Source organism: Otolemur garnettii, unplaced genomic scaffold (genome assembly GCF_000181295.1).
Source record: "Otolemur garnettii isolate 467f Iridium unplaced genomic scaffold, OtoGar3 scaffold00015, whole genome shotgun sequence".
In the NCBI taxonomy this organism is placed as follows: Eukaryota; Metazoa; Chordata; class Mammalia; order Primates; family Galagidae; genus Otolemur; species Otolemur garnettii.
The window spans coordinates 26,547,052-26,556,998 of NW_003852410.1; the positions used below are offsets into that span (position 1 = coordinate 26,547,052).

At 44.2% G+C, this 9,947-nt stretch overlaps 1 pseudogene across 1 annotated transcript; it reads right to left on the reverse strand.

Annotated features, from left to right (window-relative positions):
- Positions 1-5,280: 5,280 nt before the first annotated feature.
- Positions 5,281-7,076, reverse strand: LOC100956362 (annotated as a pseudogene). The gene has a single exon (XR_001161072.2). The product of XR_001161072.2 is annotated as an alpha-enolase pseudogene (transcript).
- Between the last annotated feature and the right edge of the window lie 2,871 nt (positions 7,077-9,947).

Consider the following 9,947-nt stretch of genomic DNA (forward strand, 5'->3'; position numbering starts at 1 on the left):
TTCTCGTTTGATCACTACCTCAGCTAAAATCACTCCCTTAATGTGGTTGGGCTGGGATTCAAATAGAGAACAGTACCAGATTTTCTCACTCTAGTCAGTAAATGCTCACTTTAAAAGACTCAGGAAAACAGGGTCATCACCTATAGTGATAGTCCTTAATTGTGGCTGCACAGTGGAATCACCTGAGGAACACAGGTGACCAAGCACAGTGCCCATGACATGACCCAGGCCATTACCTCAGTGTCTCCAGGCCTGTGTCCTAGCCATGAGGGTATGTCAAGTCCCCGAGGTGATTCTAGGACACAGCCAAAGTTAAGAAGCACCGGCTGGGAAAGTGAAGGCGAAGTGAGTCACCACCTTCCACCCCGTGGAGCAACTTTTACGGGTGCGTTTTCCAGGCAGCCTGATGCCATGATGTGGGCCTGAAGGAAACAGCTCATGGCGGCATCGTATTCGGGAACTTTGCCCTCCTTACATCCCAGACACTGGTATTTTAAAGGCTCTGAGGAATCTTGCCACAAGAAAAACATGTCGAATTTTAGTGTAATTACCTATTAGTTTGGATCAGGAGGGACTTGTCATGCACACTTTCTCTCTGATGTGTTTGCTTGCTCTATTTCTCTCAAGAATTTCACTGAATACATTCTAAGAAATGGCTGCATGAGGCAAGATCTGATTATCTAGCTGAGGAATGATTTTGATTTCCTGTTTCTCTGTTCTTGGTTCTCCCTTCCTGCCCCTTTTCCTCATTACTTTTAGGTAGGCATGGGGCCCACTGAAGAAGAAAAACTACAGTCAATCTGTTTGTTATCAGCTTGTGTTGATGCTTTCAAACCACGTGAAATAAGGCTGCTCTATGGAAGATTCTGTAGGTTTTTCCATTTTTTATATTAGTGGCTCTCCAAGTGTGATCCCTGAATCAGCAGTATCAGAATGAACTAACTGGTGTGGTGGGCAGAAGTATCCTCTCTTCCCTGAAGATGTCTATACCCTAATCACCAGAACGGGTGATGTTACTTTACCTAGCAAAAGGAATTTTGCATATGTGATTAAGATTATGGAGCATGAGATGGGGGGATTTATCCTGGTTATCTGGGTGGGCCCAATCTTATCACATGAGCTCTTTAAATTAGAAAACCTTTCCAGGTTGGGCATGGTGGCTCACGCCTGTAGTCCTAAGCACTCTGGGAGACTGAGGTGGGTGGATTGCTTGAGCTTATAGGTTTGAGACCAGCCTGAGCAAGACCAAGACCTATCTCCACTAAAAATAGAAAAACTGGGGCAAGAGGATCACTTGAGCCTAAGAGTTGGAGGTTGCTGTAAGCTATGATGTCACGGCACTCTACCCAGGGCAATAGCTTAAGACTCTGTCTCAAAAGAAAAAAGAAAACTGCAATCAGAAGTGATGTGGTGATAAAAGAATAGGCAGGCAAGATTCAAAGCATAAAGAGAACCCAACCCCTTGCAGCTGAATATATGAGGGAGGGAGGCAAAGGTCAACATACCAGGAAATGTGGCTGGCCTTTAGAAGTTGAGAATTGCCTTCAGCTGACACATAGTAAGGAACCAGGGCTCAGAACTGCATTCTGCCAGCAACACAAATGAGCTAAGAAACAACTTCTTCCCTTGAGCCTCCAGAAGAGAACCTTCTTACATTTTGATTTTAGCCTGGTGAGACCTATGTTAATCTCCTGACTTACAGAATAGTAAGATAATGAATTTGTGTTGTTTTAAGTCCTGAGTTTGAAACTTAGAGACATGCAAATTCTCAGGCCTCATTTAGACCTGCTGAATCAGAAACTCTGAGAATGGAGTCCTGAAGTCTGGTTTAATGCTGAAGTTTGAGAATCCCTGTCATAGTATAATAGAATTTTTTGTTTGTTTGTTTTTTGAGACAGAGTCTCAAGCTGTCACCTTGGGTAGAGTACCATGGCATCACAGCTCACAGCAACCAAGTCTTGGGCTTAAGAGATTCTCTTGTCTCAGCCTCCCAAGTAGCTGGAACTACAAATGCCTGCCACAACGCCCAGCTATTTTTTTGTAGCAGTTGTCATTATTGTTTTAGCAGGCCCAGGCTGGGTTCGAACCTGCCAGCCTTGGTGTATGTGGCTAGCACCCTACCCACTGAGCTACGGGCACCACCAGAATTTCTAAATATTAAGTACATACAGAGCTGCTTGGAACTAAGACTGCATTTCCTACTTTTGTTGCAGGTGGGTCATTTGACTAAGTTCTCACTAAACAAGTTGTGCAGTAAAGGATCAATCAGGGTGTGCACATTCTGCACATTCCAAAGAAAAGGCCTTTGCCCAGATCTGGGAGATACACTCTGAGCTCTTGAAATATCCCACCTGATAAGACTTTGGGCCTTGCCAGAGAGTTTGTACCAGTTTATACTGACAATGTGATTTATGATGAATGCTGTTTTTGTTCACCTGAAGCCCTGGGCCATGCTGTATCAATTTCACCTCCCGGGATCCTGGGGAATGGGTAATTAAGGTCAGTCATGCAGGCCCTTCGTGTCTATGTGACTGACTCCCAGTAAAAATCATGTACACCAAGGTCCGTGTAAGCTTTAGGTTGGCAATACTTCCGAAATGTCATACATAGTTGTTGGGGGCAATTAAGAAGCATTTGTATGACTTTGCTGGTAGAGGACAACAGTAAGCTGGTGCTTGATTTCTGCTGAATTCCTAACTATGTGACCTTTTCCTTTGATGATTTCAGTATGTATTCTTTCTTTATAATAAACTGTGACCATCACTTTTTGAAGTTCTGGGAGACTTTTAGGGAATCATTGACCCTACGGGTCATCTTGAGGACTCCCAATGCATAGGTGAAATAAGAAGCTTTAGGAGCAACCTCTGTGTGTGTTCTTGTAGCAAATGCACCATGCCACATCCCCTAGCCCCACTTAATTCAGCAGCTGTGGCAGATGCTGCCATATGCTGCCAGGGTCCTTAAGTTCTGCTGCGCTGTATTTCTGCTACTCTAAACCGTAACAAGGCCTCCCAGCCTATTCATAGGCCTGGTCAGGGAAGAAACGCTTGTGGGGCAATGCTCAACCAATGGATACAGGAACTGGTAGATTGCCCCAGCCTTCTGTCAGTTAGAGGGATAGCTGTGACATGCATTATACGCCACCCCTCACGTGGTGCCCACAGCCCTGATAACACACACTTTATTAGCTATTTCCTCTCTCCTTCCACTTCTTCCTTTCCCTTCTCTCTCACTTCAGTTTTCTGAGATTACCTTCCAAAGCAGCTACCTGAACCTTGCCCTTGGTCCTTGTCTCAGGCTCTGTTTTCAGAGGTACCCAGAGTAGGAGAATTCTTAAAGGGACAGGGTAGCAGAGCTTCCTCCCTTCTGTTGACTGGAAGGCAGATATAATGGCTCCTTAGTTACTTTTGGCTGTGTTAAGGAAAACACAGTCTATGGTTTGTATATATCTCCCAAAGTTTATGTGTTGGAAACTTAATCTCCGATGCAACAGTGTTGAGAAATGGCCCCTTTAAGAGGTGGGTGAATAAGTCTGAGGGCTCTGCTCTCATGAATGGATTTGTTATTATTACACGAATGGGTTTGTTATCAAAAAGTGGGTTTATTATAAAAGCCAAGTTCAGCTCCCTGGCTGTCCTGTATGCTTTCTCGCACCATGTTATGACATAGCAGGAAGACCATCAGATTTGGCCCCTCGAACTTGAGATTCCCAGTCTCTAGAACTGTGAGCTACCAAATTACTATTTTTTATGAATTACCCAGTCTCAGATACTCTGTTATAGCATAAAATAAAAGACTAAAAAAGCCATCCTTTAGGAATGGAGAAGTGGTAAGTTAGAAGGCATGTGGTTCTGTAATAAATCTGTAGAACTGCCTTGCCAGGCCTGGACTGCTGACCTCCACACTCATTAAATGAGAGAATAAAAGCTTGTGTGGTTAATTTTTGTGGGGTGGGGTGGGTGGGTACTGACTAATACAGCAACTAATGGCTACATGGGAGATTTTGGCTTATTGTCTGGTTAAAATTAAATTGTCTCTGGCCTTTATCATCACAATGCTAAAGGATTGATTGCGAGAGAGACAAGCACAGTAGGTTTGGAGAAGGGCAGTTGAATGGTAGTTCAGCAACTTGGGTTGAGTGTACTTTCTAAGGAGCTGTGCGTCTTAAATTCTCTTGGGTTTCACTTCTTGATCTCAGGGTCTCTCTTGATTTTTACATGCCATGATTCTGTGAATTGAAAGTATTCAAAAATTCACTTGCAAAAACAGAACACTCAGCTCATTATGAAATGTAAATGTGAAGACACCATCTATATTTGCATTTGGAGATTTTCTTACTAATAGAATGAGGAGCACCTCTTAGCCTCTGTGTGAGTTTAAATGACTCATGACATCAAAGGCCCTTGAGGCATTATTAAAGTTGATTCATCACTCACTGCGAAGACTAAAACTTTCCTTGAATGTTGAAAGATGTTTACAAAATTCTTCACCTGACAGTGATTCTTCAGGCTGATGGGAAACTTCACATGTCCTTTTCCTTTGCCTGGGTGGTACCCAATCAGTCTATATAATGAGACAGGCCAAAGGACAGGGACTTGTGCCCCAGGACAGTCTTTGCTCTGTTGTTTGGCTTTGCATGCAGAAGCTACAATTTATGACGTGATCAAGAATGATATAAGTTGGCAGCATAATGAGCCTGGGATTGCTGGGTAGCCCAGATATACATTGTGACCTTTGCTGGATAGAAAGTGTCGAGATTTAGGCTAATGCAGATTAGTTATGGATAAAGACCCTGCTTTGGGAAGTCAGGGGTCATGAATTTTTGTCTCTAGGCAGCATATATGTAGTTACCTGGCAACCGTGAGAGCAGTTTAATCCTTACTATATGATCGTGTAAAGGATTTCATCCATCTTGGAAAACTAACAGCATAATTTAAATTTTTGAAGCAGAGTGTGGGTGTTCTCAAGTGGCAGGGCCTTATCTCACATCTAGTTGCAGACACCAACAACATAAACTTGATGCTGCTGAAATTTCCCTGCATTAAGGATGCTGTAAACAAAAGGTTAGAACTTCGAAGTGAGATTGAAAGACAAATCCTTCACTGGAATACATTCAGCACCAAGTGACAGAAAACCCAATGCCTAGTGTCCTAAGACAATGGGTATTTACAGTTTTCTGTACAAGAAGCCCCTATACAGAGTGGCTGTAAAGTTCATGTGCATTTTAAACTGCACACTATTTTATTTTATTTTATTTTATTTATTTATTTATTTATTTATTCTCATGGGTCACTGAGGACTTTTATTTTGCACAGAACCACTGGGGATCTTGCCTGTGGCCACCTTGGAGATTATTCTGCAGTGCACAGGGCTCCAGATGCTTGGTGGAAGGTCAGGTGAAAAACAGTGATGTGGGCCAGTTACATGATTACAGAGCCAGGGTTTCCAACAGGGTTCCGGGTGGTTAAGCTTGGCTTCTCAAGTTCTAAGGAAGCAGTAGGAACACCACAGCGGTGGGCGAGGGGAGCTAACTACCAGGGGCCCCTGCGAGTACTGGTCAGGGACCTTGAGCTGCCCGTGCTGACATCAGGGAAGGGGTCTAATTAGCCAGTGAGTGTCCGAGGGCTTGCGACTCGCCTGCCCACAGCTTACTTGCTCGGGGGTTTCTGAAGTTCCTGCCAGCAAACACGGCCTTGCTGCCCAGTTCCTCTTCAATTCTGAAGATCTGATTGTACTTGGCCAAGCGGTCAGATCGGCAAGGTGCACCAGTCTTGATCTGCCCAGTGCAGAGCCCCACCACCAGGTCCGCGATGAAGGTATCTTCAGTCTCCCCGGAACGATGAGACACCATGACGCCCCAACCATTGGACTGGGCCATCTTGCACGCCTGAAGGGACTCAGTCACGGAGCCGTTCTGGTTCACTTTGAGCAGGAGGCAGTTGCACGATATTTCACTCACAGCCTTGGAAATCCGCTTTGGGTTGGTCACCGTGAGATCGTCCCCTACCACCTGGATTCCTGCACTAGTAGTGAACTTCTGCCAAGACTCCCAGTCATCCTGGTCAAAGGGATCTTCAATAGACACCACTGGGTAGTCCTTGATGAAGGACTTGTACAGGTCAGCTAGCTGGTCAGGGGTGATGTATCTGCTGGGGTCATCAGGTGACTTGAAGTCCAGGTCATATTTCCCAGACCTGTAGAAGTCGGAGGCAGCGACGTCCATGCCGATGACCACCTTGTCGGAGTAGCCGGCCTTCCCGATAGCGTTCTTCAGCAGCTCCAGGGCTTCTTTATTTTCCAGGATATTGGGAGCAAACCCGCCTTCGTCCCCCACGTTGGTGGCATCTTTCCCGTATTTCTCCTTGATGACGTTCTTCAGGTTGTGGTAAACCTCGGCTCCAATGCGCATGGCTTCCCGGAAGTTTGATGCGCCCACAGGGAGGATCATGAACTCCTGCATGGCCAGTTTGTTGTCAGCGTGAGAACCACCGTTTATGACATTGAAAGCCGGGACTGGAAGAATGACGTCTTCATTTCCAGCCAAGTCAGCAATGTGGCGGTATAGGGGGACGCCCTTCTCAACAGCACCAGCTTTGCAGACAGCAAGAGACAACGCCAGGATGGCATTTGCACCAAACTTAGATTTGTTTTCTGTTCCATCCATCTCCATCATGAGTTTGTCAATCTTCTCCTGTTCCGGGACGTTCAATTTCTTGCTAACCAGGGCAGGCGCAATAGTTTTATTGATGTGCTCAACAGCCTTTGAGACACCCTTCCCCATGTAGCGAGTCTTATCATTGTCTCGGAGCTCCAGGGCCTCATAGACACCAGTTGAGGCACCACTTGGCACAGCAGCTCTGAAGAGACCTTTTGAAGTGCAGAGATCAACCTCGACAGTGGGGTTTTCACGAGAGTCAAAGATCTCTCTGGCATGGATCTTGAGAATAGACATGGTGGTTCTCTGGCCGCCGGATCTCTTGGCTCAGAATAGAAGCAGAATGTGCTGCAGACCGGAAGGTGAGCGTTAAGCCGGCAAAGTGTGGCACCTGAGTCCTCGGACCACCTCTCTGAGCTGCAGGCCCCTGCACACTATTTTAAATTGCACACAAACTGTATGGCTAACCTATATGAGCAGTCTTAGGGTTAATTTAGGTGCTTTGCAAGGATTTAAGCCTGTCTCTGCTTCAACACTGCGATTGTTGGTGCATTGGCCTTCAGACTTGCTACCTTATGCTCACAAAATGGCTGCCAGGGCTTTCAATACGCAGTGTCCCAGATTAGCATCCATGATAGGGTTGGAGGGAAGGAAACAAAAAGGGCCTTCTAGTGGTGCCTCCCCTCTTCAGGAAAGAAAATCTTCCCTTGAAGTCTCTCAACAGATTTCTTTTTAGTTTTTTTTGGTTAGAAATTGATCACATGTACATCTTCCCTGTCCCCAACCCCCAGACTAGTTAATGACAAAGGAGAATTTAGTTACCTTCAGTGGCTGAAGCTAATCAAGTTTTAGCCTCTTGTGCTAGGGGCAAGGTCTGTCTTCCCTGAGCATGGTACCACCTCCCACACACCTGAGAAAGATCAGGGGGTGTAGTGAGGATGGAGAACAGATGGTTGCCAGGACGATGTCTCACAGTGCTGCTACTACTCCTTCCATGATATCACACATGTGTGGAGGCCAGATGATGCTAATTCACCTTCACAATGTTTTAAAATATTGAAATTAGAATTAAAAATAGAAATATTTTGTATTAAAAAGTGGAATTTTTACCTGTCTTAAAAAAGTTCGTCAATTTGGCAACATTTGAGCCACATGCACACATGGGAGTGTTCAGCTCAAGAGATGGTTCTCTTCGGAGGGGGTGTGGGTTGGGTTCAGCACGTTCTTCACCACACCCTTCATGTCATACTTGGCCCTCTTTTCTCATGTATGTTACTTTCCTGGCCCCCACAAACATTTGAGTTTGTGAATGTTGGTCTAGATGCCTTTTTAGTCACGTGTTATCTTATGAAACAAGAATTTATAATCAGATTGGTCCTTTGGGCACCAATATATCACTTGTTTTATTCTCTTTCATCCTTCCCATGTTTGAGATTCTTTTGCTTGACAATGGTCTTGACAATGGTCAAGAAAATGGCTTTTGACAAGACAGAAGTGGTTTGAGCCCTGGCAATATATCACCTATGAACTTGTACTCATGTTCCGTACGATGCAATAATAATAAGGGAACCTATCCCATGTACTTGATTTGGGAATTAGTGCATAGTTTACCAAAAACTGATCTTGGTAAAGATGATGATAAGAAAATGATGGGCCAGACATAGTGGCTCACACCTGTAATCCTAGCACTCTGGGAGGCTGAAGTTGGTGGATTTCTTGAGCTCAGGGGTTTGAGACCAGCTTGATCAAGAAAGACTGAGATCCTATCGCTACTAAAAATAGGAAAACTAACAGGGCATTACAGCAGGTACCCATAGTTCTAGGAAAAAAGAGATCAAGGGATCGCCTGAGCCTGAGAGTTTGAGGTTGCTGTGAGCTAGGATGCCACGGTATTCTACCCAGGGCAACAGAGTGAGACTCTGTCTCAAAAAAAGAAAAGGAGAAAATGATGATGTTTCTTTGAGTCTGTGTTAATTATATCAGTTAGTGCTTTGAGCTGCCACTTTGGAATGCAGATCAGGGCATCTTCAGTGAGTGGAGCTGATGGATAGCAACTGGCTATCTACCTGTGGAGTTAGAAGAGGGCTCCCCGAGTGACTGTGCTGGAGGTGCAGTGACCACCTGGCATATTTTTTTCTACTCCTTTTGAGATAGAGTCAGATCCACCTAATTCATGTCTCCAAGTAACCAATACAGCTCTGAGAAATTCAATTCTGCACTCAAGATTGGCTCATTTCTATTCAGACTGGGCCACATTCTACACTTACACTGTCAGAAAGCAGTGGATAGTTTAGTTTATGCCTGAACACATGGGAGGGAATTTCTGATGTCTCAAGTGACCTTGGAGAGTCATAGTTTCCCTACCAAAAATTCTTTTTATTCCATTCTTATTTTTTAGTCTAGATTCCATGAGATTCATCTACTTGTAACTCAATCTGGAGAGAATCAGAGGTCACCCTATAAATCAGTTCAGATTAGAAGACTTAATAGAAAGAGGCAAAGGATATTTTGAGGTCAGGTGGTTGCTTTATTTCATTCTCAAAACTGGTCCAATAGGTCCTATAAAATTAGGACTCCCAAAGGGAAACTTAGGGAATTCATTGTAACCCTAATTTTCATAATTAAATTAAAAATCATTTGGTTGGGGGGAGAAGCACTGTGGGCACTATGGGCAAATTTACCTTCCTGAGGATACAAATAGTAAACTTTGACACAGGCAATTTGGAGCTATAACCATAGATGAAAAATTTTGACCTAGAAATTCTCTGAACTGTGTAGCTGGCAATGTACTTCATAGATATACTTGACCAAGTATGTAAAAAGTCCAATATAGAATAAGTATGTGTTTATACATTGAAATTACTCTGCAGCCATTAACAAACATGGTGTAGATCTCTGTGCATTCACTTGAAAAGATGTTAAGAATGTGGCAAAACAGTGTGTATTACATAAATGTATAAAAATGTATGTCTGTATGCCAACACAGAGATACACGCCATAATCTCGGCTCCCTCAGGGAATGAAATTGTGAGGATATGAAGATAGGGGTTGGAAAGGAGAAGAGACAAAATTCAATCTCTATATACTTTTGCAATAGAATGTACTCTGTACTTAGTATTTTCTGTTTGGGAGTTTGGAATAAAAACCTAGGGAGTTGTAATGCTCCTTCTGAGGGGCAGTGCCATGTACAGGGTAAGAACACAGGATAGAGGTCCCTGTTGCCTGACTTGAATCCTGGCTGTGTCATTGGCAAGCTGTGTGTTCAGATAAGTCCATGGACTTCTTGAGGCCT